We start from the raw sequence: 13,056 nt of genomic DNA, 5'->3' as shown, positions 1-13,056 counted from the left end.
ACAAGAAGGGACCTAAAAACTCAGCAGTTGACCTGTATAGCAAGTTGCTCAGAGAGTTAAGACACGAACCAAAAGTGGAAAGGTTTAAAAATAAAATAAAACCATGCTAATTAAACATTCATTTTACAGCAAACAAGAATATACAAAGGCAACACTCATCTTTTGAATGCACAGACATATCTAATGGTCCAGAGTGTGAAGGACTCAAGGTCTTGTGTATGTGTAATCAGAATAAATGTTAAAAGGTATGGTTAGTTACCATACATGCAGAGCTGTTGCACATCAAACTGAAATTGTCAAGTATAATATCTTTATATGCAAGGGTTATGATACACCAATATGTGTGTATCTTATGTTAAAATTACCAAACTTTATTATCATGTATTTCTATTTGACATGTTCTATACTACAGATGTACCTACTTGTACAAAATTGTAGTCCTTGGATGCAAATAAATCATATCATATATATCACCGCAGCTAGGGATGGTAGCGAGATTACTTTTTTTGATGCCATACTAAAAGTTTATTCAACAGTGCCACACCTTAAGCTGGTCTGGTGCGGAGCACATTCAGCTTTCAACAAACTTCAAAACTAATGCTAAGAGCTCTCAATCTGACCCTCCTAACCTAGATATTCCTGACCTACAATTCCGCTTAGGTCTAATAATGCGTATGTGGTTAGGTTAGGAGAGCCAGCTTTAGAGCTCTTAGCATTAGTTTTGACGTTCGTTGCAAGCTGGGCATGCCCCGCACCTAGACCTTCACTACGCGATATGCGTAGTGGAGGTTGAGCTGATCTGACCAATCGCAGGAAAGGGAAGCGCAGCGTAATATGCACATCGGAGGGGTGTGCGACTGTGCTGATCCTGTCAGGTTTCTGTTCCTATCGAAGCACACATAGGACGATCGAATGTTAGAAAAGCTGTTTAATATTCACATCCCAAAGGGTGCGCTGTGGCATTGAATGGCGAGTGCATAAAATCACAACTACGCAAGGGCGCCACACAGGCTCTAGCTTTCAGTCCATGCATTAACGGAAGTTATTCCTTTGCTACGCTTCGTAACAGGAAGGCAGTTCAACTTTCGGAGCCACTGCGAAGGTAAGATAAGAAATTAGTCATGTTTAGGCCTCTTCACAACCCTTGCTGTAATTTTTGTTGAATGCTACAATGCAGAAAACCTACTTAAATGATCCACTTTTAGTTCATGAACTGGGACATATAAAAATGTTGTTTTACTGTCGATTGTATGCCTTTTACGGTTAATCGCGATGGCAAGAATGCATGTCACATATTGATGAACAGAGAGACTGAAGGAATGTCTAGGTCGAAGCTCGAACCCGGAACAACTTTGGTGGCAAGGTCGGTCACCGAGGCGGCTTAAGTTTTATTGTGCTGCATTCTTTTTAATCGTTTCTTACAAAACTGGGTTCCCTTGATTCTCTGTATCTGGAAAGTGGAAAATTTTGCATGGTTTGTGAAGCTTGTTGCGTATGAGGGGGCATTCCACGAAAACTCGCCCTACAAATAATGACATGAATTAATATAAAAATTATGATTTTTAATTGCATTAAGGTTTAGATGTTTGTGAATGCATATTATTTACACATTTCACCAATAAAAGTTACTACTGCGGCCTATATGCTTCAGACAAATTAAGTCAAAATTTGCTAATTTTTAAAACGTCACACACGTAACGCAATTTTGTTAATGCTTTACATGTATCAGCCTATACTCAAGTTTTCTTTCATTTCTTAACAGACACCACAAAGTACTTCAGAATTCCATGAAATCATTTCATTATGAATATTTTCCAATCTAGTGACTAGAACCTTAAATTTTGTGTGTAAATGTCGCACACGTAACGCTGGAATGCATGAACGTTTTCTGTTAGCTATAGCGGAGGTGTGTTATAGCGAAGTCATGTGTGGCTTTATGTAGTATTGTTGTGAACAAATGTCTAGGTTTATCTTGTTTTCCGCCACCTTGAAAAATTAAAATTTTATATTGTGTAACATGTCATGCGTAAAAAAAGTAGATATTCTTTTTTTTTTTTCAATACGTACACAACCGGTTTTTACTGATAGAAAACTGGGAAAGTAGTACGTCATTAGTGTTCTGTTTGACACATTGCATAACAGAAAATTTACATTTCCAAGATTTTCGTGGTTATGGTTTTCATTTCGATGTGTCAAATTTTATTCCGTTCGTAGTGTTAGATTTAATTTTTATTTGATATTGGTAGGCTAGGAGTGTTGGGAGTTGATGCTAATCGTAATTTCTATGCAAATTATGGATTTTGAGATCATTACAGTACGCAGGCATTTCTGAATTCTACTTATTTACGACAACGAAAATAAAAACCGCCGTGCTACGTCGACTGAAGTCTGAAAATAAGAATTTAGATTGCACTGAACAGCATAATTGTTACTAATTTATTTCTTGCCAAACTTGATTTGTTTGCTTAATAAGATGTTCCCAGTATCATTCAGTATTTTTTTCGAGTAATTTTACTAATTTAGCTGGCATCATTTCAAAGTAAAATGCCTTTCTTTATTTGGCCTATTCTTCCTTCATATTGCCCTTGTTACATTATAAATGCACCTTTTGCTAGAATATTTTAGCCAACATAAAGGAACTGAACTTCCTTCAGCTAATATGTATATCGATGATCTTAAAACCACCAATTCTAGCTTCACATGATCTAAAATATCTCTATTTATTTATCAAACTGTTTCGACGAATCGAATACTAACATTGACCTGGTAATTTAACGATATTAAAGAAAAGTTCAGTGTGTTGAACATGCGGTGAAGAACTGTTAATTTTAACCTTTGTAAGTGATCAGAAAATAAAACTTGTCTCTTGTTATAAAACCACGATAATGTCAGATAATGAGCGAAATATTCTGTAGTAAATTTTGGACATCAAATAGCTATATAATTATGTGCATAAGTTATAATCATCTGATAACCATATTAAAGTAAATTTAGTCCTTATGTCTGTGTAGAGCTGATATTTCTGGGCTTGATATTTTTATTATTGCATTACTGGCTAAAGTAGATGTACGTATGCAGTTTGTTAGAATGTCGTTGTAATAAATTATTCCGTAATTTTTGTTGACCTGAATCCTATCAATGAAGGTAGTGCAAATTAATCGGTGCTTCTGGAGATTGCTAATTCGTTTCACGTGTAAAAGAAATGAGCAAAATACATTTTGCAACGAAATTTTTGGAGACAAATGGAATGCATAATATTATGGAATAATATAGTTTATACATAACTTTACATTCTTGCCACGCAACAATGGCGATGATTTCTTACGAATGAATTTAGTACTTGTAGTAGCCAGAAAATTCAGTGACTCATGTAAAATTTTGAATCGAAGTTACTTGTTTCGTGAATAGTCTAGCATTGAAATATTGATAAACTTTGCCTTGGAAATACAAGTATTGCTAATAATAATAATAGTAAATTCCTTGGGTTAACATTACGTTATTTTTGCCAGCGATATGTCGTTCCGAGATGGAAATCTCATTTCCTCCAGTTTATTCTCTCCTACCCTGAGTTTATTACTGCGCGATAGACAGTTTCCTGCAAGCAAATGGGCAGGAAGGATGTTTGACCACTCTTGAGGATTTGTTGTAACAAATGATATGACGAAGGTAAACATGGATTCAGAATAGATACAAGTTTCCTACAACAAATAATTGTCAATAGTTGCTATCGTCTTCGTCACATGTATTCGTACGAAACAATTTTAATATATTGTAGGGCTTCTCATTACGATGCTCACGCAGAATGATGATTTTCTTAAAATTCGTATTAAGTATCATCGGATATATTGATTTCGGTAACCTGAAAATGTTTGGAAAACTGTTAGGGGGAAAATAATAATCATCTAGAGCTAGAAGATATTTAGAAATTTTATTTTGTTGGTATTTTTGTTACTTTGTAGCGTAATCGATAATTACTATTCCTCCTGTAATATTTCCAGCAACTGGCTTCCCACGTTAACTTAGGCGTTTCCATTAGTCACGTGCCGACCTCCGTGAAGGAGTGGTTAGCACAGAGTGCAACGACGACAGGAGTCCAGGATTCGAATTCCTTCCTGGCAGGCACGTATCTAGAAATATGTTTCGGGGGGGGGGGTCAGAACAAAGTGTCTCAGGAATAATATTAATAATAATGTTTAAATTAGTATATTAAATTAAATTAATACTAATTACAATACATAAATTGATATTATATTCTTATTACACGATTAGGTAAAAATACTAAGAATAGAGATATAATAACAGCGCATATTCATTACGTAGCTTACCTGTAGTTAAGATTGGAATAATTTACATAAAAACAAGTGTCCTGGCATTGAAATTAATGTCAAATAGATGAATAATTGAATACTTATCGAATAACAAAATGATGTTACATGTAGTTGGAGAAAAGTAAGTTTCTGATTAATATCTTATGCATATTATTTTGAGTAATACATGTCCAGATATTATTAGAATAATTAAATCAAGAAGACTTAGGTGGGCAGGCCATGTGGCACGAATGGGAGAGGAAAGAGGAGTTTACAGGATTCTTGTTGGGAAACCAGATGGTAAGAGACCTGTAGGAAGGCCAAGACGAAGATGGAGGGACAACGTTGAGATGGACCTAAAGGAAATCGGTAGGGATGGGAAAGAGTATATAGATCTTGCTCAAGATAGGGACAGATGGAAGGCCTGTGTTGCTGCAGCCATGAACCTTCGGGTTTAAGAAGGCTAGAGAGTTAGTTTAGTTAGTTAGTTATTATTTTGAGTAATAGTGTACATAAATCATCTTTGTAATGTCATTCAAAGCCGTATGATCCCAATATAAACCTTGCCTTGTAAAAAGTTCAGAGGAAATTAATAACAATCGATTATGCAACAAATGCTAATATTTTCATTTCTATAATTTTAGTACGTGGTAAGTCTTTCGGGAGGTCCGGACCCCTGGACCCCCCTAAATACGTCCTTCGTGTCCTCAAAACCGTATGATCCCAATATAATCCTTGTCCTGCAATAAGTACAGAGTATATTTTCATTATTTTTCATACTTAATAAGTCTATGGGGGTGGGGATTGTCCGGACCCCCTAAATACATCCTTCGTGTCCTTCAAAGCCGTAGGATCCCAATATAATCCTTGTCTACCAATAAGTTCAGAGGAAATTATACAACAAATGCTGAACTAGTATATTTCCATTTTTTAATTTTAGTACTTGATAAATCTTTCGGGGGGGGGGGGTCCGGATCCCCTGGACCGCCCTCTAAATACGTCCTTGCTTTATGGCCGTAGGTTATTATTTGTGCGTGTCCCCACAGAGCTGGCTATTCCAGCACTAGGAACAGCAATTTAATTACCGTATCATATCTGTTTGCATCATTTTATATACAACGGTGTTTGCAAATCTTTGTTCCATTTCTCTCACACTCTAGTAACTATACAATTATTTTCCAAACTCAGAATAAAGAATTGCTCCAATTGTCCATCGTTCCTTCTCGTGTAAAATTTGTTCAGCTGGGTTCTTCCGACATTTGATCTCAAGATTCCAGAGGCGCCACTGTCGCCATCTATAATCATGATAGGGTGTTGGTGGACATTTAAATCATAGGCGTGCCGATACCTTCTGATTAGGGGGAGCAATAGCCTTGATGAAAGTTCAATCTGAAAAATTAAAACCTCATTTCATCTGTTTTATTGTATTGATGGGTACGAAACAGGGGCGTGTATAAAGTGTCCGGACCCGCCGAAAATCACTATTAGAAGAATACAAACTTAGTTCTCTAGACCCTCCTTTATTTCCCCTCTCCGTGGTTCAAGGACTAATTACATAAGCATGGTTTCGTACAGCAGATTCAAAACAACTACATATAATTTATTCATTTCCAACAGTGACTGCATGGAGGGCGGTTAACCCCCTCACTTTTTGCAAGTTCATGCTAAGCCTTGTCTACCAAGAAAAGGTAAACTGCTCTTGCCCACCCCCCCCTCCTCCCATGGTTGGCACCCGATTTCCGCTCCTGATTTCCAATGTATGGGCAATTTATTCTATAAACACATACAGGTAACATAACTAACGAATAAAGTGTGTGGGAGTGTTAGTACCAAGACATTTGGTAGAGAACAAAGTGCGATAGTTCAATTACAAGGAAATAATAAACCCCCTCCGCAGTTGCTTGGAACTTCCGTCGGTTTGAAAATACTTATTTTTTTAAGAGCATAATATTGTTTAATATCGGTGATAATATTCCTCTACACTAAATTTCTAAGAGTATTATAGGGGCAACTGCCTCCTACTGCCCCCCGTGCGCTTGCTTATGATTTCGATATACGGTATATATACAAACCTTGACCCATCCATAAATAATGTCTTACAATTTGTGCTGTAGAACTTTATTGTGACTTATTGCAATTTGCAATATGCAGTTTGGCTTAACTGGCAGTTTCTTGTTATCCTGCTGGTTTTAAAAAATTCAGCGTGTAGTTTGTGATTTGTTGCAGAGTGTGCTCCTTGTAGATATAAAGGTTTTATTTTCTCACATGCCATGTACTTGTAGTGGTGTTAGTTATAACTAGACCTCGGATTTTTATGTAATATCAAAGTAAAAAAAATATGTACAGTCTCTCTCAAAAGTTTTAGGACAACGACATTTTAAACTAGGCAACCCAATTTACACAAGCCGTTGGTGGGTTGCGTGCAGAGTTAGGCTCAATTTCAGGGTTGCCACATGCACAATAGATATTTATAAAACACGCGAAAGAAATATAAACAATTATTATTGTATAAAATTATTAAAAACATCACTATTATATCGCAAATGACAAAATTCTTTCTGAAAGAAAAAAATAGGTTTTCTAGTATTTCATCGCTGATGAGTCTACAGTAAGGAGAAGAGGTGAGAGGAAACGAAAGGTTACAAAGGAGAGGAGAAGGAGAAAGCGAAAGGAGAAGAGGAAAAGTAGAGGAGAGAAGAAAGATAGGTTAGACGAGGAGAGGAGATGTAGTGAGGAGAATGGCAAAAGATTCGAGGGGAGATGAGGAAAAAAGAACAAAGAAGAGAAAAGAGGAGGAAAACGAGAGGAGAGGAGGAGACGAGAAGAGGGAAGTGGAGAGTAGAGTAAAGGAGAGAACAAGAGAAGAACGAAAAAAGAGAGTACAGTGGAGTCGGAAATCTAAGACAGAAAAGGAGATAAGAGGAGTGGAGAAGAGTGGGATGGAGATAAGATGCGAGAAAAGTAGTGAAGGCGATATGAGATAAAAGCAGAACAGAGAGAGGGGAGAGAAGGAGAAGGAACTGGAGAGAAGAGGTAGTTGCAGAAAATATCGTCTGAGCGTCAAGAATGTATGCATTGGTCAAATTATCGACATGAAACATTCAATAACACTTTGAAATGTATTGGAGAATATATTAGATCGGTGCGAAATGCCTTTTGGCTGAGTTTAGAGCAAATTAAAATCTTCCATGTAAGATCTTTGATTTTACCTGCGATTACACCACTGAAAAAATGAACGTAATTTTTAATATTTATAAGAATTATTCAATTTTTCTCCACTTCTCGGTTCGTTGAAATGGAGATTTTGTAATTCAATATCCCCCCATCGTTAATTCCAAACTGAATCATTCCGTTTCACACGGCGTGGACAATGAACACAATGGGATATGTCTAAAACTTACGAAAATGTTCTGCCACCGGAAGGGTTTGAACCTACGACCATCAGATTGAAAATCCTGAACGGTAGCCACTACCATACAAGCTTTCGCTCCTTAAGCCAGGTAGAAGGAGCTGACCAATGTGAAATGTAGATGTAACTCTCCTGCATGTAACGTGCAAACAAGTATTGTTTGTAACAAAGAAAACGAAAGTAGTAAGACTCGGCGAAAACATTTAATGGAGAATTGCACATGGTGAGAACTTTTCATTCGATATTTGCGGAGGTATCCTTGCATTGAACTCAAGTGGGAAAAGGGGTAAAATTAGCATGTTCTGAATTGCCACACATATAAATAGTTATTTCATTAATATTTGTCAATGTCTTTGAAGCAGTACACAATTATCGTTAGAGTATCATAATTCACGATCTTATATGTAAAAATATCCCGTTGAACGTGTGTCAATTCATTTATTTTATTTTTTTTATAAATTTCATATGCAGAACAATGTAGCCACTATATACTGCTATTACAAATAATGTTACCGTGCTCTTGTTTAATGGAAGGGATTCTTTTTTAAGGAACATCTAGTATGGAGGATCGAACGTGGGACCGCAATGCTTTGAAGAACTCTAACCAATACACTACGCCCTTTGTTTTCTTGGAGCTACAGTTCCTAATTATTCTGTCGCCTCAATATTGTAAACGTTATCTGCAAAAAAGAAGTTAAATACTCAGATATAGCTCTGTACTTCTAGAATTACTTTATACACATGCATTTGAAATTTAACTCTGAATTTCTTTCTTCGTATTAGTATATCTAAGCTTGTGAATATATTTTATTTGTAATTTTATAACGGTTTCATGAACATTTACAAAATAGTTCCTTATAACTTGGAATATGGTGAATAGATATGAAATGTCTTGAAATTAATTTTCGACCACTAGATTTTGGCAAGGTAATTATGTGAGATCCGTTTCCAGTCATTCATTGCTTAAACAAACGTTTTAAAACTACGTGGAATTTTCATTCTGGGATAAGTTTCTTTACTTGCTACTTGTATGCGAACTACACTCTGTCCCACTTATCTCTGGAACAGGTGAACGAAAAAAAGTATCTGAGCAGCGATGAACACGTGAGAGGAATGGGATTGCGTGGAGGGAGGAAAACCACTGCAGTTACCAGCCTTCCCAGCAGCGTGCACTGATTCGCTCTGTCCACTCCATCCCCTCTCCCCACTTCTCTTCCGCTATGCGCGGCTTTGCTCCAGAGATGCTGGGACAGGGTACAGTTAATTGTTTCTCAAAAGGTATCATCTATGTCTGTATGCCACACATTGAATTCTTACTCACATGGAAAAAAAATGTCAATTTGTATTCAGGGGTAGTTTCACAGTTACAAACTATTTTGGCCTTGATGAGAAGTTTAGTGTAAGTAGGCATTTTGTTTATAATTTTGAAATTGAGGTCGTTTAAGGTTGAAATCCTCATATTTAGGGCTTGAACTCGTCATCCCAAGAGGTTGAAGATCGTCCTCTACTTTGTGCGTGACCTTCTTTATTTTTCTATTCATAATTCATCCTCATCGTCGCGATTAGCCAAAGGTAAGATAAGAAAGGTCCTCCTCCGTGACCGTGCGGTCAAAGGAGCTGTGCTTTGGACTCCGACTGCAGGACGGCATGGATTCGAGTCCGCCTATGCTCACTCTCTATGTTCTCGGCCTGTGTATGGGACCGGTAGAAACCCACCATCGTGAAGAAATTGGGGAGCTACGAGTGAGTAGGTTAACCCGGTCTCGGAAATCTCCTATGGGGCATGTTCCTGGGTAAACAAAAAATAATCGAACAGACAATTCGATTATCGAAGGCGATAAAATAACCTCCGGTTGACCAAGTTGCTAATATAAATAAATGGAATACAGATTGTCTTCGATTAATTGATTGATTGAGTTATTTTATTTTACTTCGCGTTTTGTGCCTCTTGGCTAATTTGCGAAGATGGGGATGAGTGATGAAATTGATGAATGGACATTCACAAACAACCAAGCCGGACCGGGATTCGAACCCGGGACCCTTGGCGTCGCAGCGCGAGGTGCTAACCACTAGGCCACAGGGTCGGGCAGATTGTCTTCGAGCTTACATTGTTAAAAAGGAGCGGATACACGTATTACTATCCCAATAATTATTCAATACGGTTTTTTGTTTGTCAAGAATTATCACTTAAACTATTGCATGTTGAGCTGGTGCCTACCTAGCCGCTTCTGATGAAATCTACCATTCTTCAGATTCTCTCTAAATTTCGACTCTGGTCACTTGTAACGTGCTGGGTGCAGACACTGTGCATCGAAGCACAGTGTTTTGCGATAAGAAGCGGCCTTGAATAGCGTGAGTGAGTCACTTTGATCGCGAGCAAGCTAGACTACCAAGCTTGTCTGCCTTTGAAAATCAAGTCATTTGTTTCACGGTTTCCGAACGCGATTGCTATTGTAGAAGTATATATTCTCTCAAAAGAGCAAGAAAGGAAATTCGATCAATGTTCTCCCGTCATCTAAAACCAAATATTATCTATTAAACGAAAAGTTCACGATTATCAATAAACGGTTTAATCTATCTGAGCATAAGGTGAATGTAAATACTAAATTTAATAGAAAGGTTCTCCAAAATTTCTCTTCCACTGTCTACGTAAGGTCAGTACCCAAGGGAGGGGCCATGTGGGCCATGCTCCCCCCTCGAACCCTAAAATATTTAAATGTGAACCTATAAATAAATAAATACGAAAATAACATCGTCGATTTTTGAAATGTGAAAAAAATTTCAATTTTGCTCTTGCATAAATGAATCTATTTCTTGCGCAAAAGTCTTCAAGCTGCAATATTGGGTGGTTTTAGTTTTATAATCATTGATGCATGGCTAGCAGACGTCCGATTCACCGATTTAGTCAGGACAGTGCGTTACTTTCAATCCCTGTCCCGACTTTTTCGAACTGCAATCGTGATACGAAAATGTCTCTTTATTATTGTTTTTTTGTTAACTCACAATTAGACATGTTCTTTATTGTATGAATAATTCTAAGTACGCAACATAGAATTATCATGACTTTTAATGGCGCTTGCACTATTTGAACTATTTTGTAATATCTGTCTGTCTGTCTCTCTCTCTGGTCTACGTCAATGACAGAAATACAAGCAATATTCTTATTTATTTTTAACCCAGTTAAAGGAAAGTGTAAGCATTTAAAAGAAATAAGAAAGATCATCACTGTTGCGCTTCCTTAGAAATTGTTGTTCTTCGAGTAAGAAAAATTAGAAGGATTTAGTCCAGCACCTTAACACAGTATCCCAAAGTCTCTCTTGACTAATACTGTCAAATGTGACATGATTTTATGAATAAAATTTTCCGCCTGTTTACGTATAACGTTGCACAGATTTGGTAGTTCGCAAACGGTGTAATTATTTCGTGTTACCTTACGCAACAGCAAATACATTTCATAAGACTGTTCTGGACACAAGACTTGCATCAGTAAACAAGCATTTTGTCTGTTAGAGTATCACAGGAAAAGAACATCGTCCTGTAATGTTCAAGCCTCTAGATATTTTCCATTAGTAATGTCTAATCACAATAATAAGTTAGAAGATATAACTCGCATTTTCACAACTAACAATATTCTCGTTTTTAATTACTTCGAAAATTATTTCTCGAAGATACCGGTTATACTACAAGAAAGCAAATCAAAATTAAAGTAAAAGTTCAACTACACGTATACAAAAACGACATTTACAATATTAAAGGGACAGAATACTTAAAAAAAATTGTTGTTTCATTCGAAGGTAAAGGCATGGTGTAGCGGTTCTTCTACCTGGTTTAAGGAACGAAAGCTTGTAGGGTAGTGGCTACCGTTCAGGATTGTCAATCTGATGGTTGTAGGTTCAAACCCTTCCGGTGGCAGAACATTTTCGTAAGTTTTAGACATATCCTATTGTGTTCATTGTCCACGCCGTGTGAAACGGAATGATTCAGTTTGGAATTAACGATGGGGGGAGGGGAAATATTGAATTACAAAATCTCAATTTCAACGAACCGAGAAGTAGAGAAAAATTGAATAATTCTTATAAATATTAAAAATTACGTTCAATTGTTTAGTGGTGTAATCGCAGGTAAAATCAAAGATCTTACATGGAAGATTTTTAATTTGCTCTGAACTCAGCCAAAAGGCATTTCGCACCGATCTAATATATTCTCCAATACATTTCAAAATGTTATTGAATGTTTCATGTCGATAATTTGACCAATACATACATTCTTGACGCTCAGACGATATTTTCTGCAACTACCTCTTCTCTCCAGTTCCTTCTCCTTCTTCTCTCCCCTCTTTCTGTTCTGCTTTTATCTCATATCGCCTTCACTACTTTTCTCGCATCTTATCTCCATCCCACTCTTCTCCACTCCTCTTATCTCCTTTCCTGTCTTAGATTTCCGACTCCACTGTACTCTCTTTTTTCGTTCTTCTCTTGTTCTCTCCTTTACTCTACTCTCCACTTCCCTCTTCTCGTCTCCTCCTCTCCTCTCGTTTTCCTCCTCTTTTCTCTTCTTTGTTCTTTTTTCCTCATCTCTCCTCGAATCTTTTTCCATTCTCCTCACTACATCTCCTCTCCTCGTCTAACCTATCTTTCTTCTCTCCTCTACTTTTCCTCTTCTCCTTTCGCTTTCTCCTTCTCCTCTCCTTTGTAACCTTTCGTTTCCTCTCACCTCTTCTCCTTACTGTAGACTCATCAGCGATGAAATACTAGAAAACCTATTTTTTTCTTTCAGAAAGAATTTTGTCATTTGCGATATAATAGTGATATTTTTAATAATTTTATACAATAATAATTGTTTATATTTCTTTCGCGTGTTTTATAAATATCTATTGTGCATGTGGCAACCCTGAAATTGAGCCTAACTCTGCACGCAACCCACCAACGGCTTGTGTAAATTGGGTTGCCTAGTTTAAAATGTCGTTGTCCTAAAACTTTTGAGAGACACTGTACATAAATATGTAATAATAATTGACAAAATATCTAAATATGTATTATCAAAAGGACATGTAGGTAAACATGTAGTATCAAAGATATATAATATTAATCGAATATCCAAGCATTTTCAAGCATTCTGCTAGATATATATATTTTATTTGAATGTATCCAACATAATTTTAAGGACTTGAGTTGTTCAGAGTGGGAGGGGGAGGGAGGGGGGCGAGAAACTCCAGCATATTTCGATGTATAACAGCACTATGCATCTCATTGATTAGAAAATATGACATCACATGAGCTACAAATTCTCTACATCATGTTTCAGAGATCGAAAATATAGGAGAAGGATCAAGATAGGTAA

At 36.9% G+C, this 13,056-nt stretch overlaps 1 protein-coding gene across 5 annotated transcripts in view; it reads left to right on the top strand.

Moving 5' to 3' along the window:
- LOC145991046 (facilitated trehalose transporter Tret1-like) overlaps nt 1–13,056 on the top strand; it is a 67,476-nt gene that overhangs the window by 16,686 nt on the left and 37,734 nt on the right. Inside the window, exons 1-2 of one of the 5 annotated variants that reach the window (XM_083126743.1) lie at nt 869–1,102; nt 3,999–4,119. The exons of 2 other annotated variants lie outside the window; for them this stretch is intronic. The gene's annotated coding sequence lies outside the window, so the exon portion shown is untranslated. Of the gene's footprint in view, nt 1–868; nt 1,103–3,998; nt 4,120–13,056 lie in introns of those variants that run through there. 2 more of the 5 variants (XM_083126742.1, XM_083126744.1) reach the window with 2 other exon arrangements.

This window comes from Lepisma saccharinum, chromosome 8, assembly GCF_977018435.1.
Source record: "Lepisma saccharinum chromosome 8, izLepSacc3.1, whole genome shotgun sequence".
Classification (NCBI taxonomy): domain Eukaryota; kingdom Metazoa; phylum Arthropoda; class Insecta; order Zygentoma; family Lepismatidae; genus Lepisma; species Lepisma saccharinum.
The sequence above is the reverse complement of the archived record's forward strand: the minus strand, read 5'-3'. Positions and strand labels throughout refer to the sequence as shown.